Source organism: Sus scrofa, chromosome 1 (assembly GCF_000003025.6).
Source record: "Sus scrofa isolate TJ Tabasco breed Duroc chromosome 1, Sscrofa11.1, whole genome shotgun sequence".
NCBI lineage: Eukaryota > Metazoa > Chordata > Mammalia > Artiodactyla > Suidae > Sus > Sus scrofa.
The window spans coordinates 181,349,675-181,370,359 of record NC_010443.5 but is presented as its reverse complement, the minus strand read 5'-3'; the positions used below and the strand labels follow the sequence as shown (position 1 = coordinate 181,370,359).

Below are 20,685 nucleotides of genomic sequence, written 5' to 3'. Positions count from 1 at the left end.
AAGTACTCTGAAATAAAAATGCTTATTTTTTAAAAACCCAAGGTCACCAGAACTTCATACCCACATAATATGTACAGTCTCACTTTGAATGGAGGCAAAGGAAGATCCTCAATTCTGAGATTGCCAGCCTAAAAAAAGTGAATAGGTGGTAATTTGGTAAGAAAATTACCATAATGCGGAGTTGCCATCATGGCTCGGTGGAAATGAATCTAACTAGCATCCAAGAGGACGCAGGTTCAATCCCTGGCCTTGTTCAGTGGGTTAAGGACCCAGTGTTGCCGTGAGTTGTGAGTTGTGGTGTAGGTCACAGACGCAGCTCAGATCTAGCATTGCTGTGGCTATGGTATAGGCCAGCAGCTACAGCTTCGATTCAACCCCTAGCCTGGGAACCTCCATATGCTGTAGGTGCAGCCTTAAAAAAAAAAAGAAGAAAAGAGAAAATTACTATAAATGGTTAGTAGGCATATTTCAATAGGCAATAAGGTATCTTTATTTCCTAACAAAATCAGGCAAAAATTATTTTGAAAAACTGGATTGCAGGAGCCTTCTGGTTTACTTACTACACATTTATCAAACTCCAGTTACACATGCAGTACTGCAATATTCACTTGCTGAAAAGCAGAACACAAAAGCAATACAAGATGTGCCCCCTACACCCATCAATTCACCATTTAGTTACGGATAGAGCATGGTCAAGATGCTTAAGATGATGACATTGTCCCTGATTCCCAAGAGAATACACAGTCTGATGGGCATTTCTTATGGGAAGGCATAAGAGCTGATGGCATTAAGTACATGAATAATGTGGCTAAGATCATTTTGAAACAAAGCATATACAGTCTTTTAGTGTACAGTATCTTAAAAGTGGCATCAAAATGCCTTTGGTAAAATTATTTGACTATTGTTCTTCATCCATCCATCCATCCATTCATTCATTCTTTCAGCCTATACATGTTATACACCTACTATGTGCCAAGTGTTGTTAGTGTTGAGTACACAGCACTGAAAAAAAAATATCCTGCTATAAAGGAGAGAGACGATATATAATGTAGATGGTGATATGTACTATGAAGAAAAATAAACCCAGAGTAGGTGAGAGAATTGATGAAGATAAGGTGGTAGTGTGAATGCTATCTCCTCCAGGGTGATCAGTGGAAGCACCTCTGGTAAGTTGATATTTGACCAGATACTAGAATTAAGAGATGGATGTCTTTGTCTGTTTATTTCCTTCTTTCCTTCCTTCCTCCCTTCTACCCATCTATCCATCACAGGAAGAGTTTTCCCAGTAGAGTGCACAGTAAATGCCAAGACTCACCTGCTCCTCAGAAAAGGTAAAACAACAGCACCAGTTATACATTTACTACATACTTACTATGTGCCAAGTGCTGATGTTGTTTACGGTACATTTAAGAAAACTGACACTCTCTGCCATGCTTCTCACGGAGAGGCAGCAACTATTCCCCTTCCTTTAAATTAGAGCTGCCCCTGTGACTAGCTCATGCTCAGTCAAAAGTTCTGCCTCATGGATAACTCATTCATGCAAATACTCTGTTACTGAGAAGTACTATCTCTATACAAACAGCTCAGTAGCTCGTAGTTGTTATTTTTCTTGTCTATCTCCTCTATTCAGATTCTCTTAGAGCAGGATCACTAGCTATGCATGTGTGAGAGAGTGTGTGTATTTTTCATCTCCAATGGCAGGAACACAGTATATGCTCATTAAAAGAGAGCTGCTTGGCTGACTACGCTCAAGTCCTTGGACAAGAAAGCCTATATAGCAGAGTTCCTTAACCTTGGCACTACTGACATTATGGGGCCAAATATCCTTTGCAGTGAGGGGTTGTCCTGGACACTGTAGGATGTTCAGCAGCATCCTTGGTCTCTCTCTCCCCACTAGATGTCTGGAGAACCTCCCCACCTCCCAGTTGTAACAACCCAAAATATCACTGGACATTACCAAATGTCAACTTGGGGGCAAAATCACCCATTGCTGAGAACCAACTGTTGAGAACAAGTTTCTTTATAGAGTCACTATGGGCTACTTTTTACCATCCAGGCTAAGTTTTACCATAACTCTTGAAAGATATACACTACTATTGAGTAGTATGATGCTTACTAAACACATATTTTCTAACTAAAGGTCAGCAACTGAGTTCCAAACTCAGAAATCTGGCTTGGATCTTGAAGTAAATTTTTTTAACCTCTTGAATGTCTGATAGCCTCCAGCTTCAGAACAGCTTTGAAGTTAAGCCTTCTTCTTCTTCTTTGGTTTTAAGGGTCACCCGTGTGACATATGGAAGTTCCCAGGCTAGGGGATGAACTGGAGCTGCAGCTGCTGGCCTACGCAACAGCAACAGCCACAGCCATGCAGGATCAGAGCTGCGTCTGTGACCTTCCCACAGCTCATGGCAACGCTGGATCTTTAAACCCACTAAGCAAGGCCAGGGATCAAACCCACATCCTTATGGATACCAGTGGGGCTCATAACCCCCTGAGCCACAATGGGAACTCCAGGTTAAGCCTTCTTGAAACTTCAATTGGAGCATATCACCAAACTTCTCATGTAAGTAGACTTCCATTATTACCAGGTTATTTGTTGCAGATGAGTCCTATATTTTGATCCTAGTACTTACAAATATAAAAACTGACCTGGAAACAAATGGAATCTGATTTTCAACTTGTCTGTATGCTCCATATTCTGAAGATTTCTTTTTTCTTAAGTAAGGGTCATTTGCTTGCAATAGTCATTTTGGAACCACAGAAATATTTTCCTTATTTAATCTGAACCATAAGTGAATTGAACACTTTCTCCTTCATGACCTGTTTGGCAGTTACTGTTTTAGAAAGTAGTTGACATAGATCAGCCAAACCCTCTGGAAAGAATGTCACTCTTTGTTGTGATCTCTTTCCCCCCTCTAACCATTGTTCTGGTAAATAAGGGGCTGTGAAAAGCTTAAGATCACCTCCCACGTGGCTGAACCTCAGGTATTTAGAGACAATAGCACAGAATACTGATTACAGATAGATTTAGCCTCCCCAATCAAACCTGAATTCCACCTAGATTCTACAATATGAGCTGTGTGAATTCGGGCAAGGAACCTAATCTGGGAGCTCGACTCTCCATCTGTAAAATCTATACCGATGGCTTACTGGGATTTCTGGTATGATTAAATGAGATAATGGATATAAAGCATTAGCTATCAGGTTGCTGGGGGAAGCTCAGTAAAGTAACAGTTATGAGTTACCAGCTCCAGAGAAGACACATCTTCAACTGATTGATAAAAACACGTATCACCAAGAGAACTAGAATTTAGACCCTGCTGAGGCAACAGGGCTAAACTCTGGGGTGTCTACTTTGGGGTAGGGAAGTTAGGTGTATTGCTGGCTGTAAATGGGACAGCTGCATTGTATTAGGTGGTGACTCCTTTGAAATTTTATATATTGGAAAAGAGAAAGTATGTATGAGTGCATAGATTCAAATGTGTGCTGAATGGTCAAAGGATGGAATGGAAAAAAACATGCTTCCACTGGGGAGTGCCCCTCTTGCATCCCATATATTTCCAGTGGGGCTACTGACCATAGTGTGTACTCTACCCTGGAAAGGTAAAGAGAGGATGTAGGGTGGGGATGTGACTCAAGGCTGTCCAAACAGGGTACATCACTCTTCAGCCACAGTGCTTGGTCTATAGGATGAATATATAATCCATGCAAGGCCAGAATTCCTCCATGAAATTTGTTATACAAATGGTGAGGGCAACTCCTCTCCTTGGACTGTTGTGAGAATGATATGAGCCTGGAGCTGCTGGCAATCATGTTTACACAGTAAGAACTTTCCTGAAGAAGGAAGACATCACAGAGGAAAGAGAAACTCAGAAAGCAACCTATTACATCATTTGAACTGCTACACCTAGCTGTGTCTGAAGCCAGAAACTATCCCTGGAATTCCCATATAGTGAGTAAATAAATTATCCTTTCTCTTCAGCTAATTCTTCCATATGCAACTGAATGAGTCCTTTCTAATACAGCCTATCCAAACAAGCTGATTTATTGCTTGATACAGTCATTCATTAATTCACTGAATGGCTACTACTACTGGCTACCAAGATCAGTATTTATTTAAAAAAACCCACTGCACTAAGTTTTAGTGTTTCTCTACTCTAAAACAAAGGAGAAAATTCTCTATGATGAATATCCACCCTTAGCAAAAAAGACATGAAAAGTGGGAAAAAAGATCTGAGGAAATGAAAAGTTTAGGTGGTTGAGTTGCTGTTCAGACATCACCACTCTCTAAGAGCACTGCATATAGCAAGTTATTTGTAAGAATAATGCATAAATTCATTTAAGGGAAACTATAAGGGCAATTAATTCATAACAATAATTTTCAGCAGCAAAAGACTATCTCGTCTTGAATACTAATTTGTGGGTGAATAGTCTTTCTTACTTTAGTGGTCTTTAGACCACTGTGTGTTTCTACAGAATTGTGCTGATATGCTTTTAGTGTGTTTTCCACTTGTAATAAGCTATAGTTGCTTCAAAAAATGTTTTCTTTCTGCAAATAAAATAGCTGGAAAGCATCATTGATATACAATTTGGGAAATGGTCAGTTTACAGTATAGTTATAGCAATTTCAGTAAAAATACCTTTAATTTAGGGCCTACTTATAAATATGGTAAGAGGAAAATCACTAGGCTAAATACCAAATGCAATTTTTTTTTTTTTTTTGTCTTTTTTACCATTTCTTGGGCCGCTCCCGTGGCATATGGAGGTTCCTAGGCTAGGGGTTGAATCAGAGCTGTAGCCGCCGGCCTACACCACAGCCACAGCAACGTGGGATCTGAGCCATGTCTGCAACCTAGACCACAGCTCATGGCAACGCCGGATCCTTAACCCACAGAGCAAGGCCAAGGATCAAACCCACAACCTCATGGTTCCTAGTCGGATTCGTTAACCACTGAGCCACGATGGGAACTCTTACCAAATGCAATCTTGTATGAACTATAACCTATTACACTATACAACTATAAGTAGTTGTGTATGTTACTTGAAATGCAGTTATTGTAATAAATAGGTATTGCATATAAAGTGCGAAAATATGTAGATATATGTATTTATCTACTTCAAATATGTAAGTACACATATATCTTTTTATATCAATAGCAGATGCATGTAAACATGGATATACAATATGAGTAAAAACTACACTTGAGATGTAGTTATTGAATCGATGACAAGTTCAAATCAGGAGAGAGGCAATGTAATGTGCTTCTTTAAGCTTGGATTCTGGAGCCAGACTGCTCCCATTTGGATCCCAGCTCTGACACCTGCCACACGGGTGCCCTTGGGCAAGTCTCATTGCTTCCTTTTTTTCTTACCTCTTAAGTCCATTTTTCTTACCTCTTACGCAGAATTGTTGTGAAGATTATTAAATGTGTTACTCATGTACTACCAGGTAACATTACTGACTTCCTATCATGGAAAGCAAGTGGAAGACCTGCTTTTTGGTAATATGTGGTGGTCATAATCTATCCATTTTGTCATTAATCATATCCTGAATTCTAAAAGAAATAGAGCTTTTCCTCCCATTAGAGGCTAACAGATGATCTCATTTTTGTACAATGAGTTTGCTGCACCTTGGGGCTGGGAATGGAAAAGAACCTTCCAATTAAAGTGGACTTGAAATGGTACCAAGTAATGCTTATGACACTCTACTGAATAAGATTATATGACTAGTCTTTGGCGAAAGAAAAAGGAGAATATAAGAAAGGCAAGTAAGCTTTATATTGCAATAAGGAGAAAATGAGTGAAAGTGACTACTCATAAGCTGTAGTTAACACTGAAAAATCACTGCAACCAAGATGATTCTGTAGTAAGAGTCATAAAAATGTTCATATCTTTCAATGAAATAAGCCAACTTCCGGAAATACAGAAGAAGGAAATAATTTAACCAAGGCAACCATACTTTTGATCCAAAGTACTCAATGAACCATTATCCATCAGACCAGAAACTTTTTAAAAAATCTAAATAGTCTAACCACAGAAATGGATTAGTAAATTATACTATATCAAAAATAATATCAATTATAAAAAACCAGCATTGGTTGGGCACATGCCCTCCACATAACAATCACCCAGCCGAAAATTACCCAGTTTCACTGTATGTTTTTAGAACAGAACTTGCTGGAATAAAGAAGTAAAGAAAGTCTCTAAATCCAATTGGTAGGGGGGGAAAAAAAAAAAGAAAGAAAAAGATCACAGGAATTCTGTTACTCAAAGAACAAACATAAGCCACCTGCTATGTGAGCCCTACAGCTCTTTGTTATAGTTTACTACTTTGGGTCTCCTACACCATTTCTAAATTCTGGTCCTTAGAGACTTTATAATCCTTTGAGGAGCTGAAATTAACTGAGTAGAAACAACAGAAGAAGTACAATTGCATTTTCTTTTCTTTTCTTCTTTTCTTTTTCTTTGTCTTTTCTAAGGCTGCACCCTTGGCATATGGAGGTTCCCAGGCTAGGGGTCCAATCGGAACTGTAGCTGCTGGCCTATGCCACAGCCACAGCAACTCGGGATTCGAGCCATGTCTGTGACCTACACCACAGCTCACAGCAAGGCCGGATCCTTAACCCATTGAGCAAGACCAGGGATTGAACCAGAAACCTCATGGTTCCTTGTTCCGGTTCATTAACCACTGTGCCACGACTGGGAACTCCCGCATTTTAAATTAAATGCTGAACTGTAGGATTTGAGAAGTGGCTAGGAATGGAGGGGTGTGTAGCATTCAGGACCATTTTGTAGAGGGAGGGGAATGACCTGGATGCAGTGGGGAGAAGAGAGAGAGAAGGGCAAGGGTGGAAAGCAAGACAGTTAAGGCTTGGGCTGGGTGGGGAAGCAGGAGAGAGGCCTGGGCTCCACGGAGGCTGGTGGATGAAATCAGGTCATGGAGCTCTCCTGCATGTTAAGGCACCTTCATCAGTTCCCTGAGAGGCTTTGAACTCACCTGGACATCACACAGCAGGTTGTTTTTCAGGGGTTTGTTCTAAGTTAACCAATCACCTCCTCTAGCTTTGGCATTGGTTTTGCACCTGTGGTATTCGGACTCCTAGATTTTTTAACTTTCCCCTTCTTTGGCATTATTTTCTGCTGTGACCCTCCTCACTTTTATTCACTCAACTACAGAGGTAAAGCAAAGGATAATGACAACACTGATACTCAGGGAAATGAAACCACTCCTTTTTTTTTTTTTAAACATTTGAGGTTAAAAACATATTTCTGTAAAGCACCATCCCAGTATACTCTCCCTAACCAGAACAGTAAAAAGCATAACTTTCTTTCTCAACAATTATAATGGCTTCTCTCCTGGAGTTCCTAAAAGAAGTAATGAGGATCTTTAAAGTTAAATACTTCAAAAAATTTGGTAAAATGGTAAGTTCCTATGGTGGCTCAGCAGTAACAAACCTGCCTCGTATCCATGAGGACGAGGGTTCAATCCCTGGCCTCACTCAGTGGGTTAAGAATCTGGCATTGCTGTGACTGTGGCGTAGGCCAGCGGCTATAGCTCCAATTCAACCCCTAGCCTGGGAACCTCCATATGCTGCAGGTGCAGCCCTAAAAAGCAATAAAAAGAAAAAAAATTTTTGGTAAAATGGTATATTTAGCTATGGTAATATCTCAAAGGAAAATAAAAGATCATTCACGTAAGTAATTTCAACATCATTTCCAGTGCTTATTTTGATAGCACAATTAGTTTTACCTGCCAGGTTAAAAAAATGAAAACAAATGACTTAATTTATTTTGATAGACAATTTTCCAAACCTAAAGCCCAAGGAAAGTCAGGGAGAGGAAGGGAAACAAGCGATCCTCAGTGGTTGAAAGGCTGGGGTAGATTTAGTTACTACCTATATATTTAGAAAATAATTCCTTAGAAATAAAGCCCTTCCTTCTGTTGAGTCTATCACTTTAGAGGCTTTCTCCTCTGCCTTACCTCCTCACTGTGTTCTCACCTGGATTTCTAAATGTTCTGTCTTGTCTCATTCTTTTGACCTGCCACCCCCGCAATGTTGCCAGGGTGACCTCATTAAACTGTACATCCCATCTTGCATATCACATCCCAGCTCCCATTTGTCAGTGCTACAGCACCTGCACGGTATAAAACCTAAACTCTAGGGCACAGCAATCCCTCACCACGGAGTCTCCTCCTTTCTCAGTGTGAACATTCTCCAATTTATGTTTTATATTGCGGCAATTCTTTTCTTTATGGTTCCCTGAACAAGTGTTGCTCTCATATTTCCATGCTTTTGACCTCGGTGTTTCCTCTGCCTAGAACATCCTCCCTTGCTTATTATCCCACCCACCATTCCTAGTTTCTTCCTGGTACCTTGGACTCACTCCACTTGAAGGCTGGCATCTCTCAGAGCAGCCGAATCACCAATCAACGAGAATACAGAGGCAAACAAGAGTACTGATACTCTGCCTGGACTTCTTAGGTCACAAGCCTCCCCCACCACTGAGCAGGGGCATGGAAGAGTTAGACCTTCTGAAGCCACACAGGGCCCACCTCCAGAGCTAGAGGTGGGGTCATCTTCCCCTGAAGTACATGGACATCAAAACAAAAACCTGGGTACCTTTGGGAAGTTGGAAGATGAGGGGAGATGCTAGATAAGCCACCAACAAGAAGAACAAAGGGAAAATGGGAAAATTCATGAATTTTAAATCAGAGAAACTTGATCTTTTTCGTAGCCATCTATATTCAAAAGTCATATCAGGTTGAGCAACCAGGCGCAAAAATTCCTTTCAACCAAGATGAATTTCTAGTATGACATCGCCAACAAAAAGTGCTGTTCTCAGGGAAAATCTTCCAACTTAGAAGCATCTGCTTCTAATTTTCACAATGAAATCTTTGATTCCTTCATTCATGGAACTTACACTCAATTCCCTCTGACACAGGAACTGCACTGCAGCTTTCTAGATAATAATTTTGCTGTGAAATTCTCATTATCTGGTGGTAATACATGGAGCTCTTTAAAGATTGATTTAAGCATTTGGGAAGTTGCTAGCTTTCTTTTAACACTGCAAAAGGATTTCCCATGTCATGAAATGGTTCTTAATAGCAAGAATGAAATGAACTTACAAACTGGAAACACCTAAGCCCACTGGCAGAATAAGTCAAGTATGGTATATTAAAACTATCCAGCAGCGAACATTAATGAACTACAGATACACATTAACAAGTCTGAGTCTCAAAAACAGTGCCGAGCAAAAAAAGCCAAGCTGCAGAAGACTTTATATGCTATGATTCTTTTATATGGATATAAAGTTCAAAAACAGGCAACTAAACAATGATTCTTTTAGGGATACATATATATGTAAGACTACACAGAAAGGCAAAGGAACAATTAACCTCAAAATTATAACAGTGGTGCTGAGGGGGTGGGAGGAGGCTAGAGTAGGGAATGTCTTCAGAGAGGGGCAGGGACTTCAAAAGTGCTACATAAATAGTCTTTTTCTTAAGCTTGGTAGTAAAAACAGTGGTGTTCTTGTATAACTCTTACTGTTTACAATGCACATGAACATTCTAAACACTCTTCTCTGTGTGTATCTCACAATTTACAAAAGTAATCAGAGGTACTGATGTGAAAATGCTGTAAAGAATCACATATTAGTGATTAAACTTTAAAAAGATATATATAAAAACCAGTTATGTAAGAGCTAAGTCACAACCCTCTATAGTCACCCACCAACAATGCATCCTGAAAGGAATGCAGGATGCAAAAAACAGGATGAGGCACTCTGTGCTTTAGATAAACAAGCCCCTAGATAGTTAGATGCATATCTCAGGAAGAATTTCGATGACCCCAGCTTCTCATATCTTCCCATACAGAGAAAAGCACTAGAATCATTAACTTGCAATGTCTGTTCTTTGTGATTAGGAGTCACCTTCTACCAAATATGTATGCTCCATCATCTGTATTTTCTAGGCCCCCAAATTCATAACTAGACCAGCTCCCTGCCTACCTCTTCAGAGTAGTTTACCCAGAGCTACTGAGTGGATGCTTCCTAGGCTATAAAGTCTTTAGTGAGAACTGGAACAAACTTAAGCTCATGACTCTCACATTGTGTGTTTTTCTTTCTTTAAGCCAACAGTGGCATATACATGGGTTTCCATCGACAACTAAATGAAAAAGTAATGCAGTAAAGTACAACCAAATGAAAACCTGACCACTGAGTCAGATCTCAGAGATATGGTCTAGTCCAACTCTTTAATTTTATAAGTTAAACTGACACTGTGAGAGAATGACTGGACCAAGGTGATACCAGGTGGTTTTAGGCAGCCGGTATGCTTTTCCTTCCCAGATTTTTCTTCTCTAAGTTCTATTTAAAAACTCCCATGGGTAGGAAACAATTTAAATTAGTCTCTTTCCAGAGAGTTCATATTTTATATATTTAAATAGAAAGCTGAGCAACATGCTAAAATGATTTACTGAACATACCCAAATGCCACCAAAGCCTGCCTTTGCTCTAACAGTTGTGGAATGATATGTTAAAAAAAAAAAAAAAAAAAAAAAAGTTTATGAAGCCAGAAAAAGACTTTGGAATGCTAAGAACCCAATTTTTACCCTTACACATATAAATTATGGGCTGAAATTATTTTAACTGGACACACCCAAATGAGGAGATTACCAGGACACACCCTCGCACAATCACATGTACTGTGCATGGACCAAACGTGCCGAATGGTGTGAAGTGGGGCTCACAGGGCCAGGCACCCTCTACAGTAAAAGATCAAAAGCACCATCTACAGACTTCAAAGGCAGAGTCCTCTAGACAATCTAACAAGGCTTTATAGTGCTACAAAAACCTCATTTAACATTCCTTTGGGCTTTTGCTGTGAATATGTAAGTTAGAAACAAAAGAGTCACATGAATATATATAAAGATCTGGAAATAACTTTAAAAGTCAGAGAAAAACAATGATTATTTTAATCATCAAGGGTCACTCTGCTGTACAGCAGAAACTGACAGAACACTGTAAACCAACTATAATGGAAAAAATAAAAACCACTAAAAAAAACCCCTAGAACTCTGATTTATAGTTTAAAAAACCCATAAGAGAAATAAGTATTTCTTTTTTACATATGGCTTCTTTTTTTTTAAATTGAGGTAGAGCTGATTTACATTATTTTGTTAGTTTCGGGGTACAGCAAATAGATTCAGTTATTTATATATATTTTAGATTCTTAATTTTTAAATTCCACATATAAGTAATATATAATAATTGTCTTTCCCTTTCTGATTTACTTCACTTAGTATGGCAATCTCTAGGTTCATCCATGTTGCTGCAAATGACATTATTTCATTCTTTTTTGATTGAGCAATATCCCATTGTATATGTGTGTTTCTTTATCATTCATCTGTTGATGGCCAGGTAGATTGTTTCCATATCTTGGACATTGTAAATAGTGCTGCTATGAACACTGGGGTGTATGTATCTTTTTGAATTAGTTTTTGTCTTTTTCAGATATATGTATAACTTCTTTATTACAGCTTCACAAAATAGTTACCACTGCCATTGTCTGTCATGCAGAGATTCACCTGCAGCACGTTAAAAGACACTCACTCCTAACAAAGCTTTTGGTTAACCATTACCAGAGACCAACAATCTAAACTTTAAAAACATCCCCCTCCCACCCTCACCTCACCTCCGTTCCCCCGGGGTATCATCAAATCATTAGCCAATCTGCTCTAAGGAGTTGGAAGTGGCTTGTGTTGTTCTGGAGAAACATGAATACAGGACTGTTAAGAATGCCATGAAGAACTTCAAGGGGAGTCAGGGCTGCATCCTTAGGTTTTTCTTAAGGGAATCTTCAATCAGAAGCTGGCTCTACTCTACCTGCCACCCAGTGTTTAATTCCCTTAGCTTCTGGAAGACAACTACCATGAATTTGCCATTTCCATTGAGGGTGAAATCCCATTTTCCACTGGTAATTACTTACGTACTAACATTCTATTTCCCTCATACCAATTCACAGGACTTAGTTCTGGAACTCTTCTCCACTAGGGTTTTGAAATAAGATACAAACCAAGGTCAACTCAGCTGTTACCACATATTCCAAAGGGAATAGAAACAAAAGCCACTTAACAGTGAACCTCTGGGCTCTCTAGTGTGTGAAGTCCACAAAATCCAATAGTGAGTCACTAAGTAGCCTGGTCAAGTCGCCTCCATTTGACCTACCTATTCATTGGATTTTCCGGTTCCGTGCTGTGCATCCCCCCTGCACAGTGTCAAAGGAGCATTCCTTCTTAGAGTAATCATCCTTGAATGCTTTGAAACTTAAAGTCTGGTTTTTAAAGGGTGTGGAGGAAGGAAATCAGAATTACACCTTACCCTACACTAACGGGGTTAATCCTCCATGAAAAATGGAACCACAGCTCAGTTTTGAAGGTTATAGTTAAAAAACAAACAAGCAAACCAATCAAATGAACAAAAAACAGAAACCACCCAACCTCTGCTCAGTATGGCTTTTTAATATGGTTTTCATCATGCTAGAAAGGCAACTAGTCCTGAGACCGACCTACAGGCTTTATTCTGGAGAAACCAGATGAGTAGCCTACTACAAGGTCAGCTATCACTCCTAGCAGGAAAAGTGCCCAACACCAAAAGGGCATCACTGCCATCTTTTCCCCTTAATCCTACCAAGAAAAGGCTATATGTTGCCAGCGACTGCCTTGGAATCACCTCATCTTAATTCCAAGACAAAACTATTCAAGTGTTCAAAAAGTAGTCATTAAGAGAGAAGTGCCTCTTTTCCTTTGACTGCCTCATTTGGAAGACTGAATTCAGAAAACATGGTGCTGGTCCTGGTCATGGGCATTTCTAAGAAAAGCTGTATGAAAATTCTTTTTTCAGGTATAAGATTGAAAAGTTTTAAGTTATTTACTGGCTTTGTACCTTCAGTAAAAGTCTCAAGAAATTCAGGAGATAAAATTCTGAAATTCTTTCTAAGAGTCTTTCCAAAACACCTTCCAATTGAATTAATCTGTCTACAATTTGGAAATTATTTGCTCTAAGAGTATACGAATTCATACACTTTATGAAAAATCTAAAGCTAAAATCACACTTAATGGTAAAAGACTGAATGGTTTCCTCCTAGTACTGGAAACAAGGCAAGGATGTCTGCTCTCAGTACTCACAAAGTTGGAGGACTTACTATTTGCTTATCAGCCTTATTATAAGGGATACAAATTGTAACCAAAACAGAAATAATATTGGCCTAAAGATAGGCTTATAGATCAACAGAGTAGGACAAGCAGTCTATAAATTGAACCATATGTAAAAGCTATTTGATTTTTGACAAAAGTGCTGAGAAAATTCATTGAGAGAATGAATGCTCAATAAATAGTGCAGGAATAATTAGATATCCTTACAGAAAAATACTGGCCTAAACCCATATACAAAAATTACTTTGAACTAGATTACAGATCCAAATGTAAAAGCTGAAACTATTGATCTTACAGCAGCTTTTAGGAAAAGATCTTTGTGATCTGGGGTTTCATAGGGCACGAAAAAAACATGAAATGTTACAAAAAAGATAAATTGAACTTCTTTAAAATCTTTTATGCTGCTCTTTGAATGTTACTTAAAAATGACAAGGCAAACCTCAGACTGAGAAAAATATTTTTAAAACATTTCTCTGATTAAAGACTTAAATTCAGAATATACAAGGAGCTCTGACAACAGAAGACAATGCTCTCAAAAACATGATCAAAGGATTTAAACTGCCACTTCCCCAAAGATGTGCAAGTGCCAAAGAAGCACTTAAAGTGATATTCCATATTAATTCTCATTAGGAAAATGTGAACAAAAACCACAGTAAGACACCACTACACACCCACAAGAATGGTGAGAATTTAGAGCAATTAGAACTCTCAGTCACTGCTAGTGGGGATGTTAAATGGTATAGTCACCTTGGAAAACAATTTGACAATTTCTCATGAAATTAAACTCATTTACTGTGAAACTAAGCTAAATCTCATTCTTAGGTACATGCCCTAGAGAAATGAAAAGACATGCCTACCAAGACTTACACATGAATATTCATAGTAACTTCATTCATAATAGTTCCAAACTGGGAACAATCCAAACATCCCTTAATAACAGATGAATCGATAGACATATGGTGACAACTGAATACTACCCAACAATAAAAAGGAACTACTGATATATACAACAAAATGGGAGAATCCAAAAAGCATTTTGCTAAGTGAAAGACAACAGATACAAAAGCAAGGCAAAACAACTACATGGCATATGATTCTATTTATATGAAACTCTATGAAAGGCAAAACTAAAGATGAGTCTGTCAGGGATGGGGAGGTAAAGGAAAAAGGCAGAGAAGAAAGGAAGCAGAGAAGGGGCAGAGTCTGAAAAGGGGCTGTAAAAAACCTTCTGGCATGACAAAAATGATCTTTATCTTGATGGTGACTCTGGCTACATGATTATACACATATGTCAAAAGTCACCAAATTATCTACCTAAAGTAGATATGTACATATCTACATATGTAGATACCTATGTAAAGTTCATTATGTACAATCTATGGACTATTTTTATTATACATAACTTATAAAAAAGCTCATTTAAAAAGTTTTTATGTGTTAAATAATATATTACCTTAAAACTTTTGCTGCATGGCACAGATATAAACAAAAATGAAACAATACATCAGATAAATACGGCTTCAAAAGATTTAAACTAGACCTTAGAATTAAAATGTAGGAAGCCATAGTGATTGAGAAACAGACTATAATTGTAAAGGATACTAAGTAAAAATAAAGGTTGGCCTTTTATGTTTACAAAAGGTTATCACCCAGCAAGAATTCTGGAGTAACAAAAGAAAATTTCTTGTTAAACAAACACTGCAGAGTTTTTAATAGGAAGTATTTCACCTGTCACATGGTATAACTGTTCATGTGTCTGTCTCCCCTCATCACTCAGATTCTAACTTCTAGAGGATAGATCTGTGCCTTGTGCAGCATTGAATTTCCAGCAAAATGCAGGGAATATTAAATGATTCTTAAATAAAAGAATGAATTGCAGATGTTCTCATGCTAAATTAGGTTTCATGTGCAAAGTCCACATGTAAGTAAAACTTCCCATAGAGGACATATGGTAGATATACTTCAATAAAACACTAGAACTATTTCATTCAAGCTTCAGAGCCTTCTTTATTCTAATTTAAAGATGACAAAGTTCTAAAGAGAAATCAAGGAATTCTGATGTCTCATATTTAAATATATAATGTATAATCATTTCAAAAAACCTTTAATTTCCCTTTACTGACCAATCTTACAAATTCTTAAAGATTTTTTTTTTTCATAGTAACAGCTGCTGTGAACAGAATTGAGAGTGTGAAATTTTATGCATATCTTGCTTTCTGCTGGTAAAATCCAATGATTTAGAATTTTGTTATAAGTTAAATGCATTAACATGGGAACAGAATATGTTTGAAAATATTATTCTATTTAGTTCACATTGACACAAAAATTCTCTATGGCAAAATCAAAGTAAGCTAATTAAGGACCACAAGTTGATTTAGTATCTAATTGACTTACAAAAAGTACTAAAAAAAATAAAGAAATCAAAACATTGCACTGTATTTTGCAAACACTCTAGAAATGTTTTATCAACAGGATGACTATGATTGAAGTGGCAAGAAAAAAAGCACAGGTCTCCGAGTTTGAAGAAGAGTGTCATGTTCTTGTTTTGTCACCAACTGCATCAGGTAAAGGTGTCAAATCATACAAGTTTATTTAACCTCATCTGTAAAATGGAGAGACATTTTTTTTTGTCTTTTTTTGCCTTTTCTAGGGCTGCTCCTGCAGCATATGGAGGTTCCCAGGCTAGGGGTCTAATGGAGCTGTAGCCGCTGGCCTATGCCAGAGCCACAGCAGCATGGGATCCGAGCCAATTCTGTGACCTACACCACAGCTCACGGCAACGCTGGATCCTTAACCCACTAAGCAAGGCCAGGGATTGAACCTGCAACCTCATGGTTCCTAGTCAGATTCCTTAACAACTGTGCCATGATGGGAACGCCCAAAGAAACAGATGAACTTTATTTTTTATTTATTTATTTTTTGTCTATTGTCTTCTTAAGGCCACACCCACAGCACATGGAGGTTCCCAGGCTAGGGGTCTAGTTGGAGTTACAGCTGCCGGCCTATACCATAGCCACAGCCATGCCAGATCCGAACCACATCTGTGACCTACACCACCGCTAACAGCAACACCAGATCCTTAAACTACTGAGCAAGGCCAGGGATCAAACCTCATGGTTCCTTTTCGGATTCATTTCCACTGTGCCACAATGGGAACTCCCTGGAGGGACTATTATTTGGAGGCTCAAGAAAAGCAACCAAAGAAGAGTTCCATTTAAGATACCTATCATACAGATATCCATTATTACGATGCTAGAAAACCTAGTTGAAGGAAATAAATGCTTACCTTCCTTTAGTTTTCAAGTTAAAGATACTACGTATGAATCATGAATCTTAGATATCTGATGAATCCTTGTCCTACAAATGCGTCCGTGTCCATATACATGACATTCGTGTTTAATTTCAGTTTTCAGAATCTCCCTCTCAAGACCTGCAGTCCTGGTTAAGCATCCCTCTGCTGCAGCCTGGCCCAGGTACACTGTTCACACAGTGTCCACACTCCTCTTTCTCCTGCTGTCACCTATACACCTGTCAGTAGTAAATGACCATCCAGATAACTGTGATAAGACCCTGAGGTGTGTCTGTACAAGGTATCATATTTACAAAGCACTTTCAAATACCTTATTTCATCTTAGTAGTACTTTCCATAATTCTTTAAGATTCATGGCTTCACTCAAATATCAGATATAATTCAACCTCTGAACTGTAATTGATTTGAATCCCAAACTCTAATGATAGAATACTTAATCATGCTACATGGCTGTATTTCTATCTACATTTAGGCAGAAAAATCTCACTAATTAAAGGCACATAAACATTTATGAAAACCTACTTTATTTTACATTTTAGCATCTCAGAGAATTGAAAAACACCATTTGTAATTATTACAATTATTCTCATAATCAAACATTTTAACATATATATGATTTTTTAAATTACCATAGGAATCTCATTAATGACATCTTGATTTGTTTCTTTGAGGAAAATGTTCTGTTTTACGGCTACATTCTATTGGTAAGCTTGAAAATTTAAACATTAAACCTCAATACATATCACTGTTATGGGAAGAGTTCATTTTACTTATATGTCATGACTGGCAGATAGGCATATGGGTTTTCATGGATATATTTGTTACTTTTTTTTAGGCTAAACACCTCCCTGGTTTGTTGAAGGTTTAAATCTATATAACAGTTCTCTCACCTTATACAGGTCAGAAAGAATAAAGCCGTAATACTACTGGGCTTAAGTCAAGAGCCAGTGCTTTTCTAGGATCTATGGACAAATTCAAGAGAAGTAGAAATGCAGCATTGTCTGTCCTCAAACAGCTCACTACCTACCTGGGAAGATGTGACTAACTACTCTATCACAGACAATAACATCATACCAGAAAAAGATACACAAACAAGAGTCCCACTATGACATGTCTGGTCAAGATTCAAATGGGATTCAGGCTGATCTCTAAGCAGCCTACTGAGCACCTCTAGAAAATGGGATTCAGGCTGATCTCTAAGCAGCCTACTGAGCACCTGAACAAAATTACACACCCTTTCCCACTCCCTGGGTAACTGAGAATATACTGCAAAGTCTCCTCAGTAGAAAATAAATTATACACTTAAATGCATTAACTTAGATCCTCTATCTATGATACACTGATGACGTCCTAAAACATACTGGTCAGAAACATGAGTCTAATTCAAGAATCCATAAGCCAATTATTAAAGGACATTTTGTTCTATGTTATAAATAAGATAACTTCCATTAGCTTTCCCTGCTGGGTTTCATTCTATAACTGAAATTCACAGAAAAGTTTCTTTACAATGTCTCTAGGCACCAATAAGAGCAAATAATTTAGCAAATTAGAAATCATCAGTTCAACATCTTTACCACAGATTTAAAATGAATGTGGGCTCAATTACTGAATAGTTAGGGTTAAAATTTTATTTTAAACAAATTTATTTGGCATTTATTTTAAATTCTACATGATACTTGACATTTAAAAACTAACAACAACAACAAAAGACCTACTCCATGATCTGACTTCCTTGCACTTCCTTAAGATCACGTTTAGCAACTTTGGGTTTATCTGAACCTTCTTAACTTTTCTGAATCTCCTCTGTAATTACAAGTAACATGAGTTTCTTAACAAGGATTTTAGAAATGACACCACTGAAGCTGACCTTTGTTTCAATCTGACAATAAACTATGCCAAAAATTAACTACAGCACTATATTTAGATGGGTTAAGTATAAAACTCTGTTTTCCTTAAGAAAAAATACTTAAGGCATTTCTGGTTGTCATGATCAAATACATGCAATGACACAAAATTCCACTCTATTTTTTGGCTCATATTTGTCAAAAACTTTATTGCTGAGGTTTTTCACAACAGCATATTACTTCACTCCAAGATTAGACTGAGAAACTATTAACATTTTTCAGTCATGGGTTTGGAAGTATAAAATAAAGGTTCTATCCACTAGTTACTCTTGAGGAAATAAATCAGTTCATTTTTCATATCCTATTTTTGAAAGCCATAAGAAAAGTTCTTACTACAAACACCTTTAAAACAATTAGTTTTATAAAATAAAATTTGTTTTGCAAACTTTCAAGCCCAATTTTCCTTTTTCCTTTTTACTTACTAGAGTTCAACTCAAGCATCAAAGACAATAAACACTAGTGCTAGATATTATAATTCTTTATCATTAACGCAATGTCTAAAGCCAATGGTAAATTCTTTAGAAAAGTTTTTTAAGCTTTTGTTTTGTTACAGAAATTATCCCTTCATTTATTTGTTTCTAAGTTAAAATGTTTTCTTTCAGAATATTTTACAAACTGCTATGGAATTATGAGAAACTGAAGGAATTTGGTCATGTGACACTTCTCGCTTCAGCCCGCACCCCCAGATCAGAGTGTTCTAAGGTCTGAGAGCATGCCCTACTTCTTAGTAATATTTATCAAAACTGAACAATTATACACTCCATCATTTAATGTGTGCCTTTCCAGCTAAAAGGTAAAAGCTTCCGGAGAGCAGGTACCATCATGCCTGTCAAGTTCACATTATCTCCAGGTCCTTTCATATAGCATACACACCATTTGTCAAATGAATGAGGAAAAAAAAAAAAAAAGACATGTGAGACAATAACAGCAATTAGAAAGAAACATAGCTAAAATAATAAAATGCTATTTAGTAATGACCCATTTATTTGGAAACCTCACCTACATAATAGAAGCAGAGAACTGGCAATAAATGAAGACTTTAGTGAATTAATACTTAACTAGATTGTATAAATGTGATTACAAAGTCACAAAGGAACAGACTTAGAAAATTAATTAAGAAAGCCCCATTTTGAGGAAGCAGATATCAAACAATATTTTGATATTTTCTAATCCTTTCACAGCATCATAATAATCACAGATTTCCATATAGTGAATGCTAAATCTAAACAATAGTTAATCTATTAAATCTAAATTTGGTAGACATGAGTAAATTATAATATATGGTCTTTGCCCTGGAGAAACTTTAAATACAGTTGGAGAGAGGAAATTTATATAAAAGGATTAACCATACAAAGTAGCATGTGCTGGGTTCCCATGAAGTGATACAGGCAATAAGCAGCTCAGTTCAGTGAAGAAGAGGAAGAATGACCCAGACTGAGCGTGAATGTGTTTGCCAGACAACAGGGAGAACAATCTGGCTAGACTTAAGGAGCTTTGAGATGTCACTGGAAAATAAGCATCTACCACAGGAGGATAGCGAACTCACATGCCTACAGGGGCAGTAACAAAGGAGTGAAGGCTGCAGGATGAAAAATGCCAACAGCCACTTGGTCTTAATGTTGGAGACAAGAGTTCCTCTGCAAGGGACGGGGTGGGGGAGTAGAGGTGGGGTACTGCAGAGCACATATCCATATAAAAGGGAAGCTGTCACATGGCTCCAACAGATCATTGTCAGGACTTTTTAAGAAAAGGTATAAAATCGCATTTTTTAATTTAAAATTTCTCAATGTTTAAACATTGGAAAATGTCTTCGACACTGTGTTAAACCCCCCAACATGTCTGCAGCCAATCTTGCTGGTGTGCCACAGGGCTTGCAACTCTGATTTGGCACGTTGAGTTCCACGCTAAGAGATCTGGACTTCATCCTGAAGTCACTGACTTAAGAGACTTAACATTTATTTCATAATTTTCTTGGTTTTATACCTCTGCACACCCCAGTATTTACCATGTAAAACACTCAGCACTGCCAAATTATTTCACCCTGGCCTTGTGTAAGTATTTCTCTGTTACAGGCCAATTTCGTTCATTTAACTAACTGTACAGTGACTTATAAGTTTCAGCTGAAATAACATTCAAAATGATACTAATAAAACAGTGTTGACAGAGCAGTACCTAAGAGAATGCTGACATTATACGTATATACCACAACCCACTAGAAACACACATATAATCACTGGAGCTCCACTTTTCAAAAAAT

At 37.7% G+C, this 20,685-nt stretch overlaps 1 protein-coding gene across 4 annotated transcripts in view; it reads right to left on the bottom strand.

The window, feature by feature from the left end:
- FRMD6 (FERM domain containing 6) overlaps positions 1–20,685 on the bottom strand; it is a 78,410-nt gene that overhangs the window by 46,454 nt on the left and 11,271 nt on the right. The window lies entirely within an intron of this gene.